The 15,186-nt window shown below is 42.2% G+C and overlaps 1 protein-coding gene and 1 long non-coding RNA gene across 6 annotated transcripts in view; one reads left to right on the top strand and one right to left on the bottom strand.

Annotated features, from left to right (window-relative positions):
• The window catches only part of FAM222B (family with sequence similarity 222 member B), an 83,520-nt gene that overhangs the window by 12,638 nt on the left and 55,696 nt on the right, over nt 1-15,186 (top strand). The gene's annotated exons all lie outside the window — the stretch shown is intronic.
• LOC112677653 (uncharacterized) overlaps nt 1-15,186 on the bottom strand; it is a 52,860-nt gene that overhangs the window by 3,162 nt on the left and 34,512 nt on the right. The gene's annotated exons all lie outside the window — the stretch shown is intronic.

The following is a 15,186-nucleotide window of genomic DNA, read 5'->3' as shown; positions in this document are numbered from 1 at the left end:
ATGAAATACAGTATGTGCTCTACTAGAGGGAGGTACAACTTGTGAGAGTTGATGGAAGTCTGGGTGCAGGTATTGTCAGTAAAGGCCCCTTGCATAACCTGTGTGATGCTGATAGATGGACAAGGTAGATAGGGCATTCCAAGCAGAGAGTAAAGTCTGAAAATGGAAAGGGAGAGGGCATGATTGATGTGTACCACCATATCAGGACAAGAAGGTGGAGGAAATGAGCTAAGACTTTGGCAGAGTAGCATTGTATAATGCAGCAGAGCAGGACAGGAAGCTTAGAACATTTTCAGAAGACACTGAGCCTGATTCTTGGGTTTCAACTCCTAAAATGTAATAGGAACTCTAAAAAGATGATACTAATATAATAAAGTGGGAAGTGAGAGTAGTGTGAGAAGCAAAGTGGCCAGGGGTAGGGTTGAAGCTTCACAGCTGACCAGAGTGGGGATAAGTGTGAAGTCACTGTACTAATGATGAGAGGTGAATGCTTTCTCAGCAGAGAAGTGTTTAATATCTATTTCTGTCTTTCTGTCTATCAAGTCTCGATTATGCCCTCTTTTTAAAAATTTATTTTATTTTTTTTTGATTATGCCCCTTTTAGAGCTTTGTAGCTTAGAGTGATAGGAGATACAACTCAAGAGGAAAAATGCTAAATTTTCTTTATTAAAAATGCATTTAGGGGGGACCTGAGTGACTGTTGGTTAAGCATCTGCCTTTGACTCAGGTCATGATTCTGGGATCCAGCCCTGTACTGTAGGGCTCCTTGCTCAGTAGGGAGTCTGGTTCTCCTTCTCCCCTTCTCCCTGCTTGTGCTATCTCTGTCTCAAAAAGTTAGGGCAACCCTGGTGGCTCAGCGGTTTAGCACCACCTTCAGCCTAGGGCCTGATCCTGGAGACCCAGGATCGGGTCCCACATCGGGCTCCCTGCATGGAGCCTGCTTCTCCCTCTGCCTGTTTCTCTGCCTCTCTCTCTCTCTCTATGTCTATCATGAATAAATAAATAAAATCTTTAGTAAAAAAAATAAAATCTTTTAAAAAATGCATTTATTTTTATTTTATATATTTTTTAAAGTTTTATTTATTAAAAAAAAGTTTTATTTATTTAAGTAGTATCTGTACCCCAGTATGGGGCTCAAACTCATGACCCCAAGGCCAGGAATCACATGCCCTTCCATCCGAGCCAGGTAGGTGCCCCTAAAAATGCATTTATTTATTTATTTATTTATTTATTTTAAAAGTAGGCTTTGGGACACCTGTGTGACTCAGCGGTTGGGTGTCTGCCTCCGGCTCTGGTCGTGATCCCGGGATCGAGCCCTGCATCAGGCTCCTTGCGTGGAGCCTGCTTCTCCCTCTGCCTATGTCTCTGCCTCTCTCTCTTTCTCTCTCTCTGTCTCTCATGAATAAATAAATAAAATCTTAAATTAAAAAAAAATCTTAAATAAAAATAAATGAAGTAGGCTTCGTGCCCAGTGTGGAGCCCAATGTGGGGCTTAAACTCACTACATGGATCAAGACCTGAACTGAGACCAAGAGTCATATACTTAACTGAATCACTCAGGTACCCTTAAAAATGCATTTAATACAAGGAGGGCAATAAGTTACCAGATTTAAGGTTCAGTTATAAAATGGTGGTTTAGTATAGCATTGTATTGTACTGTTTCTTGGGAAAATATAGGTCATTTAAAGAGTGGTTTAATAAACTTAGTTACTAAGTTTCTGGCTACTAACCCTGAAGCTAGTAGGGAAAAATATGAAAAAGTAGAAATAGCATGAATTTGTGTGGTGTCTTTTCTTTTCACCAGTAAACCAAAACCAGGTTTGAATGTCTTAAGCTTTTTGGTCTCTGGTCTCTCTTTTTAAAAATTAAAAAATAATTTTTAAAAATTTATTTATAATAGTCACAGAGAGAGAGAGAGAGAGGCAGAGACATAGGCAGAGGGAGAAGCAGGCTCCATGCACCGGGAGCCCGACGTGGGATTCGATCCCGGGTCTCCAGGATCACGCCCTGGGCCAAAGGCAGGCGTTAAACCGCTGCGCCACCCAGGGATCCCGGTCTCTGGTCTCATTAAAAAATGTTGGAATTGATCCTTTCAGCAATCAAATTCAGCAGACATTTAAGTGTCTACTGTGTGTTAGGCATTGTGCTGGCACTGGAATTAAAAATATGAATAATTCTTGTTTGTAAGGATGAATCTTAGAGACTCATCGTGGGGCTTGAACTCATGACAACCAAGATCAAGCCTCGCATGCTCTACCAACTGAGCCAGGCAGGTGCCCCTAAAAAGCACACGTTTTAAAAAATATATTTTAATTGGTTAATTAATGTGTGTGTTTATTTAATTTAAAAAGATTATTTGAGAGAGAGAGAGAGCGAGCGAGCATGCAGTAGGGAAGAGGCAGAGGGAGAATGTGTCCTGACTCTGCACTGAGTGCAAAGTCCTACCCAGGCTCTATCTCTCCACTCCAAGATCATGATCTGAGCTGAAACTAAGAGTCCAATGCTTAACTGACTGCAACACCTAGGGCCCCCTGTTTATTTTCTTTAGTAATCTCTACATACAATCTGGGGCTCAAACTCACAACCCTGAGATCTACTCACATGTTCTACCAACTGAGCCAGCCAGGCACCCCAAGAGCGCACATTTTAATTAGAGACTAATGCATAAATGATTATGAATTAGCATAGTAAGTGCTATCCTAGAGATTTGCACTAAGTACTGTGGGACCACTGGTGGGAGGATGGGATGGTTGAAAAAAGCTTCCTAGAGAAAGACTTGGGTCTTATTATTATTATCTTTTAAGATTTTATTTATTTATCCACAAGAGACACAGAGAGAGAGGCAGAGACATAGGCAGAGGGAGGAGAAGCAGGCTCCGTTCAGGGAGCCCGATGCAGGACTCGATCCCAGGACACCAGGATCATTCCCTGAGCTGAAGGCAGACGCTTAACCGCTGAGCCACCCAGGCGTCCCGAGTTGGGTCTTATTTATTTGTTTAATTTTTAGAGATTTACTTGTTTATTTATTTGAGAGAGAAAGCATGGGAAGGGCAGAAGGAGAGGGAGCTTTATGGGAATCTCAAGCAGACTCCATGCTGAGTGGGGAACCCTGTGCAGGGTTCAGTTTCAAGACCTTGAGATCATGACCTGAGGCGAAACCAAGAGTCAGGTGCTCAATAGACTGAGCCGCCCAGGCACCTCAGGGTTAGTTGGGTTTTAGAGGATGAATACAATTTGGCTGCTTCAACAAAAAAAGGATTAGAGAGGATAGTGTTTCAAAATACAGAGAACAGCTTGCATAAGGGCGCTGAGGTATAGGAGTATGGACCTGTGGGCCAGTGGTTTAATGTGGCTAGATCATGGAGCATGAGGATGGAATGGAATGAAGTGAGGTGAAAGATACCAGATTGTGAATGGCCTTGGTGAGGGGTCTGAATTTTGTTTTGTAGATGCTAGGGAGTTACAGGAGAGTTTTTAGTCAGGTAAGGAACACATTCAGATCACTGTTTAAGAAAAGTAACACTGTTAGCAGTGTGGAAGTTAGATTTTAAAGGGTGAAATTGGCTGCAGGGAGACTAATTGGTTATGAGACTTGGTGTGATGATCACTTTAGATATCTTAAAGATCTCAATTACAGTGGTAATGGTGAATTGTAAACAGGTTAAAGAGCTTTTTAGGAGACTGACCAGAAGGATCTTACTGACTTTATTATGTTGGGGAATGTGTAAGGGAGAAGGAGTCGTCAAAGATGGATTTGAATTTGCTTGCTTGAGCAACTAAATGAATGGCGAGGTCATTAACTAAGGTAGGTAATACAGGGGTAAGACAGTGTTACATTTGAGGGAAAATGAATTTGATTTAGGTATATTAGATTTGAGGTGTCAGGAAAATCCAGGAGCAAATGTCCAATAAACTTCTGGATATTTGGGGATCCCTGGTTTGGGCCTGCCTTCGGCCCAGGGCATGATCCTGGAGCCCCGGGATCGAGTCCCGCATCGGGCTCCCTGCATGGAGCCTGCTTCTCCCTCTGCCTGTGTCTCTGCCTCTCTCTCTCTCTCTCTCTGTGTCTCATGAATAAATAAAATCTTAAAAAAACAAACTTCTACATATTTGGGTCTTGAGTTTAGTAGAAAGGTTTAGAGTGGAGATACAGATCTAGATCTAGATATCATTAGACTATAAATAATAGTTAAAGTCAATGTGATTACCCTGTGAGTCTGTGTTCCAGCTGCTTTGTATGCTATTCATTCACATCATCTGGAGGGATTGGCATTATGGGAATGTGGTACTAAGTATCTTTTCTATGGTAGTAATTCAGACAGTGCTAATACTTTTCCTTATTTTTCCATTTTTTTAAGTTTTAATTTAAAGGAATTATAGGGGAAAGGAGGGAAAATGAGTGGGAAAAATTAGAGAGGGTGACAAAACATGAGAGACTCCTAAGTCTGGGAAAAGAAGGGGTAGTGTAAGGGGAGGTGGGCGGGGGTATGGAGTGACTGGGTGATGGGCACTTGATGGGATGAGTACTGGGTGTTATACTATGTGTTGGCAAATCGAACTACAATAAAAAAATTAAAAAATAGGGCAGCCCCCGTGGCTCAGCTGTTTAGCGCCGCCCTCAGCCCAGGGCATGATCCTGGAGACCTGGGATCGAGTCCCGCGTCGGGCTCCCTGCTTGGAGCCTGTTTCTCCGACTCTGCCTGTGTCTCTGCCTCTCTCTCTCTCTCTCTCTCTCTCTCATGAATAAATAAATAAAATCTTTTTAAAAATTTAAAATTTTTTTTATTTTATTTTTTACCCATGAGAGACACAGAGGCAGAGGGAGAAGCAGGCTCCCTTTAAAGAGCCTGATTTGGGACTCAATCCTAAGACCCCTGGTTCATGACCTGAGAGGAAGGCAGATGCTCAACCACTGAACCACCCGGGTGCCCCATTTATTTATTCATTTAAGTAATTTCTACACCCACCCAACATGGGGCTTGAACCCATGACCCCAAGATGGAGTTGCATGCTGCTCTACCAACTAATCTAGCTGGGCTCCCCAGTGAAATTTTCTCCCCCCGCCCCCCCCCTTTTTTTAAGCTTTTATTTATTTGTTCATTAGAGACACAGGCAGAGGGATCCCTGGGTGGCGCAGCGGTTTGGCGCCTGCCTTTGGCCCCGGGCGTGATCCTGGAGACCCGGGATCGAATCCCACGTCGGGCTCCCTGCATGGAGCCTGCTTCTCCCTCTGCCTGTGTCTCTGCCTCTCTCTGTCTCTCTCTGTGTGACTATCATGAATAAATAAATAAAATCTTTAAAAAAAAAAAAAAAAAAGAGACACAGGCAGAGAGAGAAGCAGGCTCCTCAACAGGAGCCCGATGCGGGACTTTATCCCAGGACCCTGGGAACCACGACCTGAGCCAAAGGCAGATAGATGCTTAACCCCTGAGCTACCCAGGTGCCCCTCCTTTCCCTTTTCCTTCCCTTCCCCTTCCTTAAGTAGGCTCCACACCCAATGTGGAGCTTGAAGTCATGACCCTGAGATCAAGAGACTCATGCTCTACCGACTGATCCAGCCAGCTACCCTGAAAACTCCTTTTTCCACCATCAGTTATAAATATAGGAGGGAAAGGAGTCTATTCCACTGAATGCCTCTGATTGGAAACTAGATGTTTTTTTATGAACTAGAGCCTCAGCAGACCATAGGACAATTTTGAACCAGTGCCAGGTTGGTTCAGAGTTGGTATTAGGAATTCAAGCCAACTGTCTCATCTGCTACTCCGTAGCTTTTTCACCAGTTATATAAGAACTGAAAACACTGAAATAAATATACCGAATGATAAGTGAAAGATACACATGCTGTTGTTTTCTGGAAGGGCAGTTTCCTATGATTTAGGTGCTTTTTCGTAGTTTATGATTTTGAAATAAAAGGAAAAACATGTTTTGTGAAAGGAAGTAATATGCATAGTATCTAAAGTTGTTGGTTGACTTTACTAAACATTTTAAATATTGACATTAAACAGGATGCCTGGCTTTGACAGGAGAATCAAATGCTGGAAATCACAGACATCCCTAGGGTCTCAACTTGATTCAAGACTTAACTCCCCATACCTCTCCTTTTCTCCCTTTCCTTGGAGATTTAAAGTTAAAGAGAAAATTAATTCTGTAGGTAGGTTTTCTTTTTACCTCTTTATAATGGAAAATTTCAAATAGAAGCAAGAGTAAACATCGGTATAATGAATTCCTATCACTGTTACAGTAATTGTCAACTCGTGTCCATCTTGTGTTATCTATGTTGCTCCTACTGATTAACCTACCCAAGGTATTTTTAAACAAATCCCAGATTCATAAATTAATATTTCTGTATATTTCTCTAAAAGATAAGGACTAAAAGAAAAATCCCACAAAAAATAACAAGCATTTCTTTTTTGTTTTTTTTTGTTTTTTTTTTGTTTTTTTTTTTTTTATTTATTTATTTATGATAGTCACAGAGAGAGAAGGAGAGAGAGGCAGAGACATAGGCAGAGGGAGAAGCAGGCTCCATGCACCAGGAGCCCGATGTGGGATTCGATCCCGGGTCTCCAGGATCATGCCCTGGGCCAAAGGCAGGCGCCAAACCGCTGCGCCACCCAGGGATCCCCAGCATTTCTTTTTTGTTTAAAGTTTTATTATTTATTTGTTTTAAAGACTGTTCATTTTAGGGAGAGCATGTGCAGGCAGGTGGGGGGGAGCAGAGGGAAAGGGGGAGGGAGATAATCTCTAGTAGATAACATGCTGAGCCCAGCATGGGGCTTGATCCCTCGACCCTGATATCATGACCTTAGCCAAAACCAGGAGTCAGACACTTAACTGACTGAGCCACCCAGGCCCCCCTATTTATCTAGAGTGATGTTAGAGGTCCTCAGGGTACAGTAGAAACAGGTTAACCCTTGATGCATATTTAGGGGATCAAGAAACGCTTGTGGATGGAGGAATGTCCTCCAGGAAAGACCTGAAGGGTGAGTAAGAATTAGTTGAAGAATGAGGGAAGTTTACTGACAGCAGAGGGACCATTGTTTGTAAAACACAAGAAGTTTGGGAAGCCTGGGTGGTTTAGTTGCTTAAGCCTCCAACTTTGTTTTTTTTTTAAGTTTTTTTTTTTTCTTTAATTTATTCATAGAGACAGAGAGAGAGGCAGTGACACAGGCAGAGGGAGAAGCAGGCTCCAAGCAGGGAGCCCAATGTGGGACTGGATCCTGGGTCTCCAGGATCACACCCCGGGCTGCAGGCGGTGTTAAACCGCTGCGCCACCGGGGCTGCCCTCCAACTTCGTTTTTTTATTTTATTTTATTTTATTTTATTTTATTTTATTTTATTTTATTTTATTTTATTTTATTTTATTTATTTTAATTTAATTTAACTTAATTTAATTTTTTTAAAGACTATTTATTTATTTATTAGAGACACACAGAGACAGGCAGAGGGAGAAGCGGGCTCCATGCCGGGAGCCCGACGTGGGACTCGATCCCAGATCTCCAGGATCACACCCTGGGCTGAAGGCAGCACTAAACCGCTAAACCACCGGGGCTGCCCATGTTTTGATTTTTTTTTTTTAAGATTTTATTTATTTATTCATGAGAGACACAGAGAGAGGCAGAGACATAGGCAGAGGGAGAAGCAGGCTCCATGCAGGGAGCTCAATGCAGGACTCAATACTGGACTCCAGAATCACGCCCTGAGCTGAAGGCAGGCACTCAACCGCTGAGCCACCCCGGCATACCCAAACCTCCAACTTTGGCTCAGCTCATGATCTTAAGGTCCTGGGTTTGAGCCCTGTGTCAGGCTCTGCACTCAGTGTGGTATCTGCTTGAGGATTCTCTCTTTTCCCTCTGCCTCTGCCCACCTCCACCCCCACTTGTGCACGCTCATGTGCTCTCTCTCGCTCTCTCACGCTCAGGTACCCCTGAAGTATTTTTCTTGACTTCTGCACAACTGTAGGAAATCCCAGAGCAGCTGTGCAAGTAAAAAAATCAGAATTTTAAAAAATAAACAAGATTTTCAACCCTTGCAACGCTCCATCTTTGTTAAAAGTAATCCTAGGCAGCTTATTCCCGCCTAAAAGTAGATACTTTTGGGGAAGGTTTAAAAAGTCTTTGACAGGGGATCCCTGGGTGGCTCAGCGGTTTGGCGTCTGCCTTCCACCCAGGGCATGATCCTGGAGTCCCGGGATTGAGTCTCATGTCGGGCTCCTTGCATGGAGCCTGCTTCTCCCTCTGCCTGTGTCTCTGCCTCTCTCTCTCTCTCTCTCTGTCTCTCTCATGAATAAATGAATAAAGTCTTTAAAAAAAAAAAAAGTCTTTGACAGCTGATTGTAAAATTTATGTAGAAAGGCAAAGGGACCAAGGCAGCCAAAACAATTTTGAAAAAGGATGACAAAGTTGGAAGATTCATACTGCCTGATTTCAAGACTTACTGGAAGGTCCGACAGTATGATATTGGCAAAAGGATATTTTGACAGATCAATGAAAAAATAGAAAGTCCAGAAATAGACCATATATTTAATAGACTATTAAATGTAGCCATTTGATTTTTTACAGAGGTACAAAGGCAAATCAAAAGAGAAAAGATAGATTTAACAATGAGTTGTTGGAACAACTGGATATCTATAAGTAAAAGAAAGAAAAACTGTAACCCAACCTATACTTCATACCATTTGTAAAAATTAACTTAAAATTGATCATAGACCTAAATGTAAAATGGAAAACTATAAAATGTTTGAAATAAAACAGGAGAAAAATCTTTGTTACCTTGAGTTAGGTAAAGAGGTCTTAGATACAAACCAAAAACAAGATCCATAAAATTGAAAAAAGTTGATAAATTGAACTTCATCAAAATTTTAAACTTCCTGGGATACCTGGGTGGCTCTGTGGTTGAGCATCTCCCTTGGGCTCAGGTGATCCTGGGATCCAAGATCGAGTCCCACATTGGGCTCCTTGCAGGGAGCCTGCTTCTTCTTCTGCCTATGTCTCTGCCTCTCTCTGTGTCTCTCATGAATAAATAAATAAAATCTTAAAAAATTTTAAACCTTTACTCTGTAAAAGATACTAAATGAAAAAACAAGAGATGGGGTGCCTGGCTGGCTCAGTTGGTAGAGCATGTGACTTTTAATCTCAGGGTTGTGAATTTGAGCCCTATGTTGGGCATGGAGCTTACTTTACTTTTTTTTTCTTTATTTTTTAAAGATTTTATTAATTTATTTGACAGAGGACAAGTAGGCAGAGTGGCAGGCAGAGAGAGCAGAGAGCCTGATGTGGAGCTCAATCCTGGGATCATTACATGAGCCAAAGGCAGACACTTCACTGACTGAGCCACTCAAAGGCTCCATGGAGCTTACTTTAAAAAAAAAAAAAAAAAAAAAGACACAGAATGGGAGAAAACATTTGCAAGTCATAGATCAGACATGCATAGACTCATATCTAGAATGAATAAAGAGCTCACAGCTCATCAAGAAGCAAAGAGCACCATCAAACGAGTGAAAGATTTGAATAACTTCATTGGAGAAGATAGTGGCTGGTGAGAGTGAGGGAGTAGGGGAGTGAGGGAGCTGGGTGAGAGTGAGGGGGAGTAGGGGAGGGGCAGAGGGATAGAGCCTTAAGCAGGCTCCATGCTCAGCAGTGCAGAGCCCAGTGTGGCGCTGGATCCCATGACTGAGATTGTGACCTGAGCTGAAATCAAGAGGCAGATACTTAACTGACTAAGTGACCAAGGTGGCCCTGGAGAAGATAGATTGATGACAGGTAAGTGTGTGAGAATGTGCTCAGCATCTCAGTTATTAGAAAAATGCAAATTAAAATCATAATGAGATATACCATTAGAATGGCTAAAAAACAATAACAAAGAAACTGACTAGATTATGGGCTGGCAGGGATGTGGAACAACTAGAACTTTGGAAAACACTGTGGTGATTTCTTACTAAGTAAAACATACATTTAACATATGACCCAAGTATTTACCCAAGTGAAATGACAACCTAAGACATAAAAACCTATATGTGAATATTTATAGCACCTTTATTTGTACTTAACCGAAAACTAGAAACAACCTGAATACTCTTCAACTTCAGTATGGATAAACCAACTGTGATATATTCACAGTATAATACTATTTAGCAATAAAAAGGAACTGTTTATATATGCAATAACATAAATGAATCTCATATGCATTATGGTAAGTGAAAGAAGCCAAACTCAAAAGGCTATTCACTATATGATTGAATTTATTTTTTAAATATATTTTTAAAGGTTTTATTTATTTATTCATGAGAGAGACAGAGAGGCAGAGATACAGGCAGAAGGAGAAGCAGGAATCCCAATGTGGGACTCGATCCCAGGACCCCAGGATTGCGTCCTGGGCTGAAAGCGGGCATTAAACCGCTGAGCCACCCAGGGATCCCCCATATGTTTGAATTTATATATTGAATGGTTTTCATGGGCTAAGGGTAGGGGAATTCTTTTTTTTTTTTTTTTTTTTAAGATTTCATTTATTGATTCATGAGAGAGGCAGAGACACAGGCAGAGAGAGAAACAGGCTCCCCATGGGGAGCTCAATGTGAGACTCAATCCCAGGACCCTGGGATCATGACCCAAGCTGAAGGCAGATGCTCAACCACTGAGCCACCCAGGTGCCCCAGGGGATTATTTTATTACAAAGTGATAAGATGAAGAGATTTTTTTTTAATATATTCTATTTATTCATGAGAGAGACACACACAGAGAGAAAGAGAGAGGCAGAGACATAGGCAGAGGGAGAAGCAGGCTCTATGCAGGGAGCCCGATGCGGGACTCGATCCCTGGACTCCAGGATCTCGCCCTGGACCGAAGGCAGGCACTAAACCTCTGAGCCACCCAGGCTTCCCGGAAGAGGGAGACCTTAAAGAATTCCAGAAATGTAATTTCCTAAGTAAATATGAATTTTAACTTAATTTTGTTTCTTTTTTTTAGTATATTTTAAATACTTAAAAAATATGTTGTGTGTGGGTGCTTGGCTGGCCCAGTAGAGCATGTGACTCTTGATCTGGGGGTTGTGAGTTTGAGGCCCACATTGGGTGTAGATAGAGCCTGCTTTAAGAAAAAAGATGCAGGGATCCCTGGGTGGCGCAGCGGTTTGGCGCCTGCCTTTGGCCCAGGGTGCGATCCTGGAGATCCGGGATCGAATCCCACGTTGGGCTCCCGGTGCATGGAGCCTGCTTCTCCCTCTGCCTGTGTCTCTGCCTCTCTCTCTCTCTCTCTCTCTCTCTCTCTGTGTGACTATCATAAATAAATAAAAATTAAAAAAAAAAAAAGATGCAGGACACCTTGGGTGGCTCCGTGGTTGAGCGCCTTTGGCTCAGGGCATGATCCCAGAGTCCCTGGATCGAGTCCCACATTAAGCTTCCTGTATGGAGCCTGCTTCTCCCTCTGCCTATGTCTCTGCCTCTCTGTGTGTGTGTGTCTCTCATGAATAAATAAATAAAACCTTAAAAAAAAAAAAGACTTCAGGAATATTTTTCCATTTATTTTTACTTATTTGTTAAGTTTGCTTATTCTCAATCATGATGCTACTAGCTTTCCTTCCCCACTATCTTCCTATCCTGGGACACTGCTGTGTCACCTAAAGATATGTTGTCTACTTCTGTGCATGAGAAAGTACAGGAAGACATTTATCAAGGTAATTGGGGGATACATGAATATCATCCATGTAGCCAAGCTATCTGTTCTCCTAGGGATTACTTAATGAACTGAAGCTTGAACATTCAGAATATTGTGGCAGGACACATCCTTCAAATTCTTGGAAATTAAATATTATAGCTCCTAGGTGAGTGTGGGTTTTCAGATTTGTTAAGACATTGAGAAAATAGGCTGTGATTTTTGAGCAGCTGGACCAGGCCCAATATTGATTAACAGTGTTTTCCCATCTGCTTGGCCATCTATCCTCTTCCTTCTACTACCACTTTCTTGTGAGAGGCAATTTGAACTTTTGCTAGTGTTTCTGCTTCATGTCTGCTCTTTTTTTCCACAAGTACTCTGGTTTTCCACCAGATCTCAGATTTCTAAGTAAGGATGTAAGATAAAATAAGATCGTTCCTATTAGTAGGAGGTTGTTGGGTAACTAGTTAGACTCCTCTGTCTCACCTAAATAAGCTTGCTTTTGGTAAATTGTTAATCCAGCGGATCTTAAGTCCCCTAGTATTCTCTCCCTTTCTCTCAAAGGCTATCAAGTGAAAGCTATCTTTACTTCTTTTTTCCACACCTACAGGCGTTACTGCATTCATGTTGGCCTTTGCTTTCTGTTCCATATTGTTAATCCCTCTGTGACCTTGTATCACTGTTTTTCTTTCATCTGAATCTTCAGCCTTTATGTCTGCATTTATTTTTCCCCCAGTTCTTTGTCCCCCCACCCCCAGTTATTGTATCTCTTCTGTTCTTAAAAGTAGTCTTCCACCTGTTGTCTTTACTTTCTCACAGCCTATTTATTCTTCAAGCACGTAATTTGATTTTGTCCCCACCACTCCCCTAAAATTGCTCTGCTCAGTGACCTAATTGTCAAACCCAGATGATGCTTTTCAATCCTTAGTGTGTTTTGCTTCTCTATTTCTTTTATTTGTTTAATTTATTTTTTGCTTTTCTTCCTTTCTCCTTTTCCTTCCTTCCTTCCTTCCTTCCTTCCTTCCTTCCTTCCTTCCTTCCTTCCTTCCTTCCTTCCTTCCTTCCTTATTGTATCATTTATTTGAGAGAAAGAGAGATAGAGCATAAGCAGGAGGTGGGGAAAGGGAGAAACAGGCTCCTGGGTGGGTGGGCTCCATCCCAGGACCCCAGGATCATGACCTGAGCCAAAGGCAGATGCTTAACTGACTAAGCCACCCAGACGCTCCTTCTTTATTTTTATTTTTTAGGGAGAGAGGGGCAGAAGGAAAGTGAGAGCGAATTCTAAGCAGGCTCCATGCCCCGTTCCATCTCATAAACCTGATATCATGACCTGAGCCAAAATCAAGAGTTGGATGCTTAGGACACCTGAGCGTCTCAGCAGTTGGGTATCTGTCTGCCTTTGGCTCAGGTTGTGATCCCAGGATCCGGGATTGAGTTTCACATCGAGCCCCCTGCGAGGAGCCTGCTTCTCCTTCTGCCTATGTCTCTGCCTCTCTCTTCTCTCTCTCTCTCTCTCTATGTCTCATGAATAAATACATACATCTTAAAAAAAAAAAGAGTTGGATGCTTAACCAATTGAGTCATGCAGCCATCCCATCTTTGCTGCTTTAGACTATGGATATCGTCCACACTTGGTTTTTCTCTTCCTATTCCTGTTCAGTCTCCCTCATAGTCTTCTTTTCTATCCAGTCCCTAAATGTTAATGTTTCTGAGAAATTTGTTCTTAGCCACCCTTTCTTTCATTTTTTATAGCTAATGTAATTCACTATACACAGAGACACAGCATCCAAATCTCTATATTTAACTCAAATCTCTCTCTCCTGGTATCCAGACCTGTATTTCCAAAATCCACCTGCACATCTTATGGGCACTTTGGAATTCATTATTTTTCCCACAGAATCTAAACCTTGTAGATCCCCTGCTTATTAATAGTCATACAGTTGCCTAAATCAGAAACATTGGATTTGACCTTGCTTCTTCTCCCTTATCACTTGTATCTGCTTGATCTCTAGATCTGATTTTATTTTATTTTTTTATTTTTTTTTAAAGGTACTTTTTTTTTTAATTTTTATTTATTTATGATAGTCACAGAGAGAGAGAGAGAGAGAGAGAGAGAGGCAGAGACATAGGCAGAGGGAGAAGCAGGCTCCATGCACCGGGAGCCCGATGTGGGATTTGATCCCGGGTCTCCAGGATCACGCCCTGGGCCAAAGGCAGGCGCCAAACCGCTGCGCCACCCAGGGATCCCTAGATTTGATTTTAATCTCCTAAATCTGCCTTTTCCTTTCCAACCATATTTCCAGAGTCTTGGATTAGACCATTTTTATTTTTCCTTGGACAGTTGCAGTAACCTCCTAACTGGTCTGCATGCTTCAAGTCTTATCACCCCTTCAGTTGATCTTCCTAAATTGTAAGACTACTTACGCCCTTTCCCTTTAGGACCCTTCATTATCCACAGTGCCTGATATCAGCAGATGATTGACTCCATCTTTCTTCCTCCTTTCCTCATTATACTTTTGCTCAAGCTATTTTCTTTCCCTCCATGGCTGCTTCTTCCAGAACAAACATAAGCAGTAATCTGGTGAATCTCTCAGTTAATCTTTAAGGTTTAGCTCATAGCTCCTCTCTTCTGTGAAGTCTTTCCAGCGCCCAAGACAGAATTAATCACTCCTGCTGCTGGCTTCTGTGACATTTCATTATTCTGCTAGCATTACATTTATTATTTAAATGTTTGTTTCTTCAAATGGATTGTGAGCTCTTTGTGGGTAGGGGTAACTAAGCCTGCTAAATTTATTGAGTTTCTAGTATGTAGAGCACTAGTAATACACTGGTAATCAAGAGAGACAAAGTCCCTCCTCTTGTGGATCTTGTATTCTGGACAGAATAAACAGACCATTTTTATTTTATTATTATTTTTTAAAGATTTATTCATTTGAGAGAGACACATATACAGTTAGAGCATGAACAGGAGGGAGAGGGAGAAGCAGTCTCCCTGCTGAGAAGGGAGCCCCATGTGGAACTCCATTCCAGGACGCCAGGATCATGACCCCAGCCTGAAGGTGGATGCTCAACTGAGACACCCAGGGCCCCCAAAAGACAATGGTTTTAAAAACCATTTAATGAGGGGTGCTTTAATGGTTCAGATGCTTAAGCATCTGCCTTCGCGGGATGCCTGGTGGCTCAGTGGTTGAGCATCTGTCTTTGGCTCAGGGCGTGATCCTGGAGTCCCAGGATTGAGTCCCACATTGGGCTGCCTGCATGGAGCCTGCTTCTCCTCCCTCTGCCATGTCTCTGCCTCTCTGTGTCTCTCATGAATAAAGAAATAAAATCTTAAAAAAAAAAAAAAGGTATCTGCATCAGCTCAGGTCATGATCCTGGGGTTCTGGGATCAATGAATCCCCCATCAGGCTCCCTGCTCAGTAGTGAGTCTGCTTCTCCCTCTGCCTCTCTCCGCACTCATGTGCTCTCTTGCTCTCATGTTCTCTCGTGCTCTCTTTCTCTCTCTCTCTAGCTGCTCTCTCTAAAGTAAATACATAAAATC

The sequence above is a fragment of the Canis lupus genome, chromosome 9 (assembly GCF_003254725.2).
Source record: "Canis lupus dingo isolate Sandy chromosome 9, ASM325472v2, whole genome shotgun sequence".
NCBI lineage: Eukaryota > Metazoa > Chordata > Mammalia > Carnivora > Canidae > Canis > Canis lupus.
This window is presented reverse-complemented; position numbering and strand designations above follow the sequence as displayed.